The 13065-nt window shown below is 44.9% G+C and overlaps 1 protein-coding gene across 3 annotated transcripts in view; it reads right to left on the bottom strand.

Moving 5' to 3' along the window:
- Positions 1-13065, bottom strand: part of Sestd1 (SEC14 and spectrin domain containing 1) — a 100712-nt gene that overhangs the window by 64854 nt on the left and 22793 nt on the right. For 2 of the 3 annotated variants that reach the window (XM_013345910.2, XM_005346626.3), the window contains exon 1: positions 12716-12775. The exons of the other annotated variant lie outside the window; for it this stretch is intronic. The gene's annotated coding sequence lies outside the window, so the exon portion shown is untranslated. Of the gene's footprint in view, positions 1-12715; positions 12776-13065 lie in introns of those variants that run through there. 3 annotated transcript variants of the gene reach the window in all.

Consider the following 13065-nt stretch of genomic DNA (forward strand, 5'->3'; position numbering starts at 1 on the left):
GTGAGCCACCATGTGGTTGCTGGGAATTGAACTCAGGACCTTTGGAAGAGCAGGCAATGCTCTTAACCACTGAGCCATCTCTCCAGCCCAGAATTCTTCTATTAAATCTTCCTTTTAACTCAAACTCACTCACAGAGACTTTAAGACTCAAATTACAAAGACGACCAAAGCTAAAACAATTACTTGCCCTGACTCCCTCCCCTGTGATCTTCTTTATGCCTGGAAATCTACCATGGCATCTGTCAATCACTAAGGCAACAGCCTATTCATGGTACCCAAACCCTCACAGTGGTAAAATGCATGCTATGTCTTGTTTTGCCAGGCATTTTCTGTTGGCATGAAAGGCATTGTGATTGTGATTGTGAGTGTGTGTGTATGTGTCTGTCTGTCTGTCTATGCATGTATGAGAGATTGTGTGTGCATGTGTGTGTATGTGTATGGGTGTGCACACGCACGAGCGTGTGTGTGTGTGTGTGTGTATTGCTGATGTGAAAAGCCTTACCACTATTCTTGCCTAGACTAGACATCCTACTTCTTCCATGCTGCTGTGCTGAGGGGTTCTACTCCATTTTTAACTACGATACCCCTCTTGTGTGTTGGAAGGCAAGAAGTTCTATTTGGGGCTTCTGAAAACAACGGCAGAAAGAAATGTAGTAATATAAGCGGCGGGGCTGCATCCCCAGCACCCCAGCCACCTGGCTAGCTTATGCCCTGAAATAACAACACACAAACTGTATTCATTTAAACACTGCTTGGCCCATTTCTATCTAGCCTCTTCTAGGCTAATTCTCACATATTAATTTAGCCCATTTCTAATCATCTGTAAATAGCACCCCAAGGTGTGCTTACTGGGAAGATTCTAGCCTATGTCCATCCTGGGTCGGAGCTTCATCGCATGTGCCTGGGAGAGAGCTGCATGGCGTCTCTGTCTGAGGCGTCTTACCTCACTTCCTCTTCCTCCCAGCATTCTGTTCTGTTTACTCCACCCACCTATGTTCTAAGCTATGAGCCCAAGCAGTTTGTTTATTACTTAACCAATGAAATCAACAGATTGATATATGACACTCCCACATCAAAGAAAGAAAAGGTTGTGATGGTTCTACCTCACTCAACAGAGTGAGCAGTAAAACTGGGCTTTGTTTTTTAAACGGGAAGGCTAAGATCCCCAAGGATTAGCTTTCAAAACAGAAAGCACAAGCAGTTCATCATGAGTGCTAGCTGGCACTAGACATCATGTTAAGGAATCCGATGCCCGCTCTGCTCTCAGGAAGAGGGAAAGTATCATGTGACACAGCTTCACAATTCATAAACTAAGCAAGATATTGGTGACCATGCAAATCTACATCTCCCACAATGTCTTTCAGAGTCCGAACAGACTAACAGGAGCAAATGAAGCCACACTAAGTCCATCGCTTCAAAATAATCACTAACCATGTTTTTGTTACTAAGGATGTTTCCTTAACTCCTGGAAGGTAGGAGTGGATCCAGGAGAGAAGGGAAGTTATGCAGAAGAAAGACAGTAACAGAAGACCAGACACTAGTCAAAATCATAAAGAATGGCCAGGCCAGCCTAAGAAGAGTTGTGACAGCCAGTATCATTATCAAGAGTGGCCAGCAGCAGACCTGGACAGGCAAAGCTTCAGTAGGTACCAACGTGGCGAGAGGATGTTGATGTCTGCTAAGAATGATTCTCAAGACATTAGCATCCACACTGAGGACCAGTCAAAACACATGGCCCTTTCCTTTATAAGAAAAGCCATGCCACAGACTGAAGGCCCAAACAGAGCCCAAAAGGAAGGAGAAGCTGGACTGTCTGCCTGATGGCCTGGTGAGAAAACCTCAGTCTTCTGCTGCTGACCTAGATCTCACAACACGACTGGAAGGCACAGCACATGCTTTCCTGAGTCTCCAGACTGCAGACGGCAGACCCTGGAGCAGTTCAGTCCATAACTATGTGATTCCATTTCCCACGAGACAGCGAGAGAGAACGCAAGTGTATGACAGCTCTTCCCTCCTGTGCTTGTACTTCTGCCTCCATTACTACGTGCTTCCATTATGATAAAAAAGAGAAGGGAGGGAGGGAGGACAGAGAAATGGAGGGAGAGGGAAACTGACTCCTCTCCAAAGGAAGAAAGAGATACAGCCATATTTACCTGCACTGGCAGTGAGAGCAACCTTAAGCCAGCCTACCAAAGAAACTGTCCTGTTTACAAACACAGCAGGATGCCATCTTCACCTATATGAAGACTCTTTATCTTTATTTACACCATACTAGTACAAAAATAATAATAAGAAGCTGCTAAAAATTTAACAAGAACAGAGTAAAAGGCCTTAAAAATCATGCTAAGTGGAATTATCTTTAGACAAACATATTGGGGACATGAAAAGACACACTTTAGATCAGAGATTTTAAGTCTAAAAGCAATGAACAAAAGCAAAAAGAAATGAGATGAACTGACCACAGCAAGAAAGAAAACAAAATGGAAAGGTCTTGCTGGCACTGAAGGCAGACTGAGTTACTAAATATACCCAAATAAAAACTAAATAAAAGGCAACCTGGTGGTCACACAGATGGTCTGCTTAAATTAAGTGGGTCACAAAAAGAACCAAAGTCCTCTTCCGTGGAGGGACCTGGAGAGCTAACAGGGCTGGGAGGATAAGAGGAATGCAGTAAGAACACATTACACACACGTGAGAAACTCTCAATAACGATACTTCCAAAGCCAACAAAGTTATCTGCACAGCTGTTATTGAGGCACATTTGTCTTAATCAATACTTCTGGCACACACTACTGTACTCTTACACGATTCCCCACCACCACGTTTAAAAGGTTTGTTTTTATTTCATGAGCATTTCTCCTCAACACTTGTATGTACACATGTGACAGCCTGATGCTCTCAAAGGTGTCAGATCCTCAGGGTTGCGATGTGGCCGGACACTGTGAGGGTGCCTGAATGCTAAGAACTGAACCCCAGTCCTCTGCCTGAGCAGAGCTCTTAATCACTAAGCCAAATCTTAAACACCTCATCTCTAAATCTGTACTGAAAACATTTGGGGGGCTGCAAACATGGGGAGAGGTTAAGAGCATGTACTACTGCTCAGAGGGGGAGTTCTACTCCCAGCACCCATGTCCGACAGCTCACAGCTCTCCCTAACAAGCCCAAGGGACCAGACCCTGGTTCAAGCACAATATCAAAATAAGAAGCAGAAGGAATAGGCTTTCAACCACATTAGAGGACGTATTATTTAAGATTCGGTTCTGGCACTATGCATGACTGGAAAGGCACTGGAAACAGCCTATGTTCACATAGACAGAAGACTGGCTTAATTAAGAGTGGATAAAATTAAACAACGGAGCCAGGATTGATGGTCCTGCCTTTAATCCTAGAAGTGGAGGAAGAAGCAGGCAGAACTCAGTAAGTTCAAGGCCACCCTGGCTTACAAAATGAGTTTCAAGTTACTGAGAACCACAGTGAGAACCTGGCCCCCAAAAGATAAGTAAGTAAAAAAAAATAAATAAAAACTTCACAACGGAGTGGCACACAGGTCTAAAACATGGAGCTCTCTCTTCATATTACTAGGAAAATATACCCTAGGCAGTAAGCAGCACACAGCAGGGGAAAGCTACGTATGGTTAGTAAGTAAAAGGAAGAACGGGGTCTGATGCTTGGGCCTTCTCCCGCGTTGTTTTCCTTCTGTTTGCCTGTCCTGTCCAGCCCCGATGTGATGGTTTTCATTTTATCTTATATTTTAGTTTGTTACACTTTACTATTATCCCCTAGAAGCCTGTTCTTTTCTAATGAGAGACAGAAAGGGAGTGGGTGTGGGCGGGAGGAGAGGTGGGAAGAAATTGAGAATAGGAGAGGTGGAGGGAACTGGAATCAGGATCTATTATGTGAGAAAACAATCTTTTTTTTTTTTTTTCCAAGACAAGGTTTCTCTGTAGCTTTGGTTCCTGTCCTGGAACTAGCTCTTGTAGATCACTCCTCAGACTGCGCCAAGACGAGTGTCTCTGACTCAAAAGGACATAACGGACAGCAAAATTTGAACAAAACCCTTACACGATCTGTAATAATTCCCATTTTATATTATTATATAAGAAAATGAACAAGTTTGTATCTCTGGAAAGGTATATACTAAAATATTTAAGAGCAAAGAAATACAAATGGCTTTCCAGTGGCTCAGAGAGAAGATACCTTCATTGCTCAATGAAGAGTAAACACGGTGCTGGGTACAATGGCACGTCCCTGTGACAGACACCACTCAGGAGGGATAGGCAAGGGGGCAGAAGATGTGTCTCACAACACCAAGGTCTGGGGTCTGGGAGGTGGCTCAGTCAGTAAAGGCTTTCCCTGCCAGCACAAGGCCCTGAGTTCAGATTAGGAAAGGGAAGTGACAACTGACATGGCACTCCAGGTTCCCAATCCTCGTCTGAGTCCTACAATTTCCTCTCAGACAAAATCTCCACGGCTGGAACGCCTTAGATGTCCAAATCTGTGAGGGAAAGTTTCACCCTACATCACCAGGCAATTTTTTAATCATCAAAAAAGTAAAAATAGACAAAAGCCCAGGCTCATGGCAAACACCTGTAATCCCAACATCAAAGAGAGGGACAGAAGGAATGTCAGGACTCACTGTCCAGCCAGATGAGCTCAATCAATGAGCTCCAGGATCAATGGGGGACCTGTCTAAAACTAAGGTGGGGAGTGAATGAGGAGGTCCCCAAATGTTGACCTCTGAGCTCCATACACATGTGCGTGTGCAAGCACAGGAACGTATATGAGCGTGTATGCACACCCCCTCCAGTGGCTAAACAATTCTCCAAACAAGAAATACTGAGGGCTGATACATAGTTTTAAAGTGTTCAACATCCTTAGCAATTAGAGAAATGCAAACTCAGACTACTTTGAGATTCTTCTCACTCTCGTGAGATGGTTTCATAAAGAATACAAACGACAAGGAATGGCTCTGAAGGTGTGACAAGAGGTCCCTTGGCCACTGTTGGCAGGGGTGTAACGCTGGGGTGGCCACCATGGAAATCAGCCTGGAGGTTTCTACAGAACTCAACAGAGAACTATTCACTCCTGGGCACATCCGAGGAGTCTGTACCCTACCACAGGACTACTCAAACACCCGTGTTCAATGCCGTCTGTGCACAATGGTAAAGGAACCGGATCAGCCTAGATGCCCATCAACAGAAGAATGAGAAGGGGCACAGGCGCACAGTGGACTCTCATCTGCTATAACGAAGGCTGAAATCCACGGGGAGAAGAATGGAACTGGACAGCAGGACATGAGGAGAACCACACCGCCTATGTAAGCCCGAGCTTCTAGTGAGTGTGCATGTGTGTGCATGTGTGTGCATACATGTGTCTGTATGCACGTCTGTGTGTAAGTGGATGTTAGTGTGAGGAGAGGTCAGGAAACTTAGAAACGACCCCATGAAAGGTCAAAGGGGGCTTTCATTCAGGGAGAGTACCGGGAAGGCAACAGCACGTGCAACACGAAACAGAATGAAGAAAGGTCAAAGTGGAGAGCGTAGACGTAAGGGGGAATAACCAAAACTAAATACGTATGAGAATGTCACAAGGAAATCTGTTACTGTGTAAGCTAATTGAAAACTAAAATGGAAAAAAGAAGGACAAGACCAAGAGAAGCAGCTCACTGGGAGAGGAGTCGCCTGGTCTGTGCACAGCCCTGGTCCGAGTCCCAGCACAGAAAAATTAAATGCAGAAATGGAGCTGATATTAGGAGACCATAAGGTAAAGACTGTATATGGGAATTCTTCAGATTCTTTTTGGTTACTGTTCTATTAAACCTTAAGTTATTTCCAGATGAAGGCAGCTGAAGCAAAGCCAGCATTCAGAAGTTTTCCGTATCATCCCGCAGCACACACTCACACCCCCACACATCGTAAGACCTAGCAGCCAAGCTGTGCCTTCCACACAACCAAGGCTGCACGGGCTGTGTCTCTGCCTTCTCCATGGCATGGCTCCTCCTGACTGGACGGCTCCTAGTGGACTTCCTGACTGCACACTCCTTTCAGTCAAGATTCACACACCTGCAAAACAATCTGTCCCCTTACTGCTGCATGCAGCGTGGGGTGGCCAAACCTCCACTGGACTGTCACAGGGCAGTCCTGCAGATCACGACCCTGCCTCTTCAGCTGTGTGCCTCTCCCTAGAAACACACAGATCACACTTCCACAATTATGCCCTGGGCTCTGCCGCCATCTTGCTCCGAGGCTCTCTTCCACCTGGCGTGGCTGCGCCGAGGAATCCCTGCCTGTTCTTAAAGGCTTGCTTAGCTTTGCCGAGGCAGCACAGTACCCTTGACAAGTTAGAGTTCACCGCAGGAACTGACCACACCACAGACAAGCTGAATTACTCAGAATATAAAAAGTCCTTAAAGAGTACTCAAGAATACAAATAATTGTAAGTACACATACACACACGCAGAAAAGAATGAAGACGTTAAGAAGGCCCAATAAAGTTTTGCTGAAAAATGAAGAAAGATGAGACAATTTTTTAGATCGGAAGTCAAATACACATGGTCCCAAGGGAAATGGATTGTGTATCCACTTACCAAGTAATATGAGACATAACAAATCCTATACTTAATTTTTTATTCGATACAAATTTTATGTTTTAATTTCTATACTTTCATGGTGAAGGATACTGCCTTAGGGATTCCACTGTTGTGGAAGCTCTTGGGTCACACTCCATTGCTGGGGGAAATCAAGGCAGGAACCTGGAGGCAGACGCTAGAAGTGCTGCTTACTTAGCATGCTCTATTATAAAACCCAGGACCACCTGTCTAGAGGTGGCACCACCCACAATTGGCTGGGCCCTCCCCATCCATCACTAATTAAGCAAATATACCATAGGCTTGTCCATGGGCCAGTCTGGTAGGGATACTTCTTCAGTTGAGGTTCCCTCCTTCCAAATGACTCTAGCTTGTATCAAGTCGACACAAAACTAGTCAGCACTGTTGCTCAAGGGCTTTTAAATCATGAACTGAGACAGCAATTAATACTATAAGCAAAATGATATAAAACCGAAGGCAGTTCTACTTTGTATTTAAGAACAACAACCATCTGTTTTTCAAAGTGCTTTAAAAGCTGTAGCTCCTGACTTTAAATTCAATTCTATTAAAAATCCAGTCCTGAATCCTACTGACTTGGTTTTAAAGCCAAACCCATTATGTACAGTCTGGTATCAGAGCAGCAGTCAAAGGGAGCATTATCAAAGTTAGCTGCCACTCTTTCCACCGCATGTAATACAGGGGAAAATGGAATTATTTCAGTCTTAAAGCAGACATTCTTAAGTTATTAGTGACACGATGATCCAAGTTAAAACTTCTCTGGGGGAAAAAAATCCTGTAACACACAGTGTGTAAACTCCTATGTACAGAAGTTAGCCCTGTCCAGAGAGGTCTCAGCCTCCTGGCATTTCTCAAGCTTGCTGATGACCCGTATGCACTGAGTCTTCTGTAACTTACGAGATTCATCTTTACCTCGTCCTCCCCTCGTGCTCCTATCAGAGCCGACACGACACTGAGCGAACCCTAAATGTCTTTGCTGGAGCAGGGAAGGGACCAAGCCAGTCTCACTTCTCATTACGTCTGCCTCTCCCCACGGAATCCACAGACGAAACACGGTGAGTATAAGGCAAATAGCTGGGTTCTTCTGGAGAGGCTTTATCACATTTGTTTATTTGGGGGAAGAAGAGGGCTCATGCCACGGGGCATGCCCAGAAGTCAAAGGACAGCCTGAATAGAACATAGGTCCCCAGGCTCATATGCTGAGCCCCACACCGGGTCCTTAGAGAAGTTCTAAGTGGCTAGTTTACTTCTTCTGTAGGAATCACGGAAGACAGCAGGACAAGCCTGGATGATTAGACTGCACGTGTCTAACACATCAAGAGGCCTTCCTGCAGTACCATGAAACTTCAGACCCTCCCTCAGGATTTGGATGTACAGAGACTGTCCAGACTCCACACACCAAGACAAAATCAAACCATATGCCTGCCACAAAGATGGAGATCTAATCACAGCACAGAGATGTTGAAATGATATTGTAGATAGTACATATAATACATAGGAAGGGCTTGGATTCCATAAGAATACACACTAAAGAAAACACACAGCATCCCTACAGTTGGATAAACAGAAACTGGTGAGGATTTGACAGCAATCCAGTAATGTCGCGTCATCTACTAAGCACGGTAGCAGGCCCTCGGCCTTGGCTTCTGTAAGAAACTGGAGACCTAACGTTTGATGAATGACTAATTCGAGGCAAGTTAGTATCATTTTATAATCCTGCCTGCATCTCACCTACAGAGGTCATACACAAAGACCTGAGCTAAATATGCATGCCCAAAATAGAGAACTGGAACGCCAGACTTCTTCCTCCGAGGAGAGGCACGGTCACAGAAGTTAATTGAATTTTTATCTGTCCTCCTATTTTTATCTCCATGTTCTCTATTGCCTGGCGGCTTTTCTCTGTCTTCCTCTGGCTTGCCCTTCTTTCCTTAGGCCTGAACCACTTTTACTACTAGAAGCCAAAGCCACCTGCCTACAGTTCTAACACAAGATCCTGCCACTCACCAACCCTGACCACTGGCAACTGCCAATTCCTTGTGTGTGACTAGACTCTTCATCTTAGTAGCCATATATGCTATTGTTTAGGACAGAAAGAAATTATAAGCAGATTAAGTTTGTCTTGGAGTTGGACATGGTGTCACACATTCATAATCCTAGCGCTTGGGAGCAGGAACAGGAGAATCAAGAGCTTAAGGCCTCTGGGCCGCAGAGTGCACTGGAGGCTAGTCTATGCTACCTGAGAAATGGTCTTTAAAAAGCAGAAGACTATGACTTTCATATGACACATAGTGGTATAACCTCTAATCCAAGCAGCCAGGAGGATGAGGCAGGAAGAACCCAAGTAGAGGCTAGCCTGGGCTATCTGTCAACTCCAAGACAGCATGGTCTATAGGGTGGATGAGTCCTGTGTCAAAATACATATCAAACAAACAAAAAGGTAGTAGATTTCATTAAATAATATATAGAACTTTATAGTATCTGCTCTGCTCCTATACGTACCTTTTGAAAAACTCAAAAGAATTGAAACAAATCTTTAAAAAATTAGTATAGTATTTTATCATTTTTGAGTTGTGTAAAAACATCACAATGGTTATAATACTGACTGGCCACTTGATGGAATTTAGAATCACTATGGAAATAAATCTCTGGGCATGTCTATATGGAAAAGCTTAGATCAGGTTAAATGGAGAGGGAAATCTCACCCAAATGCTAACAGGTCCTGGACGGCATGCAGAGGGCAAGTGGGCTAGGCAGTAGCATTCTGCCCTCGCACCCGAACAAAAGCAGCCTGGCCTCCCCACGATGACAGCTGGACCCTGCAACTGTAAGCCACACTTGTAATCCTACCACACACTCCCACCCCATGCCCCACGCCCTCCGTAAGTGGTCTATGAAAGGTATTTTGCCACGGGAGCAAGAGAAACTAATGGGTATCTGATTTCACAAACCGCTGTTCTCTTTGCAAAGCAAACCCTATTTCATATAATGCTTCTACAAGGTAAGTATGCCATTGGCAGGATGTGTGTCTTGGTTTCCTTGCCTCTTTCTGGCTAAAAATACTCTGATCCAAGAGCCCTAACAAAGACAGAGTTTATTTTAGCTCACAGCTCGAGGTATGACATCATGGCGGGGCAGTCAAGGGGGCAGAGCTGGAAGCAGCTGCTCACTCTGATGTCCCAACTGCGAACAGCATGGGGTCAATGCACACTGCTGCTCAGCTTCCTGTGTCCACTCTGACAGTCAAGGATCTAGGTCAGGGAATGCTGTCATCCACAAGGGACAGTGCTTCCCACCTCCATTTACATCATCAAGACAACCCCTACAGGCTTGCTCAGAAGCCTGTCTCCCAGGCTTCCATCAACCTGACAATACTGACCACAACAAAGCACAATAGAATGTCCAAGGCAAAAATGTTTAAGGCAAAAACTTTAAAAGAAAATTTAAGGCTATAAGTGGAAGCATGCCAAGACAGAAGTTTTGAGCCGCACAAGCCACAAGTGTTCACTTGTATTTTAGCCAGTCTCTACAACAGAGTTACAGAGGGAGTTTCCAACAACTGGCAAAGCCCAGCACCATCTACACCAAATGAACCAGAATCCCAGGGTTTGAGCCCAGGCACAGGAACTAATCCAAGGCTCTAGAGCTGACTACAATGTATTCAAAATTACTGGCCATTTGGCACTAATATTTTATTAAAACAAAAACTGCCATTCAATCAAATGCCAATCTTTATCTAGTATTCCAGTGTTTAAATCCAATACTCAACAAACTAGACCCTCAGTGTGATGTTGTCACAGAGACTCTGAAGTATACTGTCAAGACGAACATCAGGCTGAGAAACTCTGCAAAGAAAGTGTCACTGCATGGGTGTTTAAAAGTGGAATGGTGCTCCTCCCAAGACAGTATGGAAGTATTTTTTCCTTCCTATTCCTCTTTCTGGGTACAACTGAACTAAAACAAGCATAGGAGTCAGTGAAGGGGACAGACAACAGTCTGTCTGGGGACCATGAGACAAAGAACAATCTGAGTTCTACAGAGTTCCTGCTCCCTTCACTGCATCTCAGACTCAAAGGTGAAAGGCTATATCAACCTGAAAACACCAAGAGAAGGGTTACAAACACAGCTGAAGCCTGTGGTCACAGACAAGGAAAGGCAAGGTAGCAGGGTAACAATCTTCTAGACAATAATTATGTTATTCTCCAGCCAAACAGGACAGGAAACATTGCACTCGGCCTCACCCCAACTGCAGGGTGATATCACAGAAGGCCACAAAGATCCAGAGTCTCATCTTCCCCACATCCCACTAGCTCCACCCTTATGTATAGGCGGAACCCACGTGAGGACCACATCAGAATCCCATCAGAGACTTTAATGCAGCCTGAGTGCTGGGCATGATGGGACACAACTGTGGTGTCAGTAACTGCAAGTCTGAGGGAAAGAGGTCATCACCGGGATCTAGGCTACACAGGGAGACCTTGTGGGGTCTGAAAGAAAATAGCCTCCAAAGGGAGCGGCATTATTACAAAGTATGGGTTTATGAGAGTAGGTGTGGCCTTGTTGAAGGAAGTACATCACTATGGGGTGGCCTTCGAGGTCTCTGTTTGGTCAGAAGCTGTCACCTCAGCTCCCTGGCATCCCTTTATACAAAAAGTCTGGATTGTTTGGCTCGGGGCTTCACCCCAGCTCCTGGCATAAGATCCCTCCCCTGGGAATTGCCTCAGTCCAAACTCCACCTCCGAGAAACAGTGACCCCTCCCCAGGGAGGGTCAAGAAAGCCAGCAAACCGGTAACCCCTTCCCCAGGGAAGGTCAAGACCACTCCCACAGGCTATTTAAACTGCCCCACCCCAGAGAATGAACACGTGGCCTCCGGGTTTCCAGTGGTCTCCTTCTCTCTCTTCACCTCTCCATGCTTTCTCGGGGCCACCTGGGAGCACTCCATTAAACATGAGGATCTTTTAATTCAGTCTAATTTAGTTTGGTTGGGATTATTTGCATCGGCAGAGAGGTTAGTCTAAGAAAGAATTTATCAGTCCCCTATGCTCAAGCTACTCCCAGTAAAACAGACCATTTCCTGTTACATACAAACCAAAATGTAGGACACTCAGCTACTTCTCCAGCACCATGTCTGCCTGCAAGTCACCATGTCGCACAGTGATGATAATGGACTAAATCTTTGAAAATGTAAGCCAGCCCAGTTAAATGCTTTTCCTATATAAGAGTTGCCATGGTCATGGTCTCTTCACAGCAAACGAAATCCTAACTAAAACACACCTGGTCTCAAAAAAACAAACAAAACTCCAACAATCAATCTTTAACATGGCTTAAACAAATGAAAAAAAAAAAAAACAAAGTTTCAACAAAGAAAATCTTAACAAAAAAACAGAGAATGGAACTAGCTCTTGTAGACCAGGCTGGCCTCGAACTCACAGAGATCCGCCTGCCTCTGCCTCCCTCCCAAGTGCTGGGATTAAAGGCGTGCGCCACCACCGCTCGGCTAACAAAGAGAATCTTAACAAAGAAGCAAAGGCTCTACAAAGAACCGGAAGGGGAGCAAGACACAGTGGCACACACAAGTGTGCCTGTAATCCAAGAATTCTGGAGGCTGAGGAGGATCAGGAGCTTGAGGACAACTGGGATACACAGCAAGTTAAACAGCCTAACGAGTAATACCTTGTTTAAAAACAAGAGGGCGCCGATGAGGGGAAGGAGAGAAGTAAATCACAGCACCGAAAGGAAGCAGCTGAGGACCAGGGCTGGCTCATGGTTCAGCGTGGTGAGACAGCCTGGTGAGATACGAGCACGCTGCATACAGCTCTAACTGGGAGAAAACAAGAGAACCCATCTCCGAGGAGTCAAGATGCCAAAACAAAAAATCTCCCTCGTCAGCCTGGTCCCAGAAGTCGGGGAAAGGGAGGCGGCGATAAAAACATACTAGGAGAAATCAGGATGCTTTTGACGTGGCAAGAGATAGATACACATGCCTGGGGTTCAAGAAGTTAAGGGAAACCTAAAGAAGACAGAACCCAAAACCTCTGCCTCACGCTACAGCATAACAAATCTTCTGAAAACCAAGAACAAGGAATACATTCAGAGAAAAATGGGATCTTACCCGGTGTTCTGAAAAACAATTCAAATGGCAGCAGGCCTCTCTTCAGACACCAGTAGGCAGAATATTTTTCAAATGAAGGAAAAAAAAAATAGGTTGTCAACCCAAAAGCCTACACTCAACAAAAATATGCTGAGCTCAAGGGAAAAAAATAGATTCAGAGATGAAGGGATGCTGAAAAGAACTGTCAACAACAGACATGGTTTAAAAGAGATTGTGTTAACAAAAGAGGGAACCATACCTTATGAGGAAAACAAAACCAAAGCATTGGTGAATACACTCTTCTTGTCCTTGTGTTTGACAATTAAAGCAGAAAGGTTTACATATGGAAAACATTGAAAGCATGAGGTGCT

This window comes from Microtus ochrogaster, chromosome 4, assembly GCF_000317375.1.
Source record: "Microtus ochrogaster isolate Prairie Vole_2 chromosome 4, MicOch1.0, whole genome shotgun sequence".
In the NCBI taxonomy this organism is placed as follows: Eukaryota; Metazoa; Chordata; class Mammalia; order Rodentia; family Cricetidae; genus Microtus; species Microtus ochrogaster.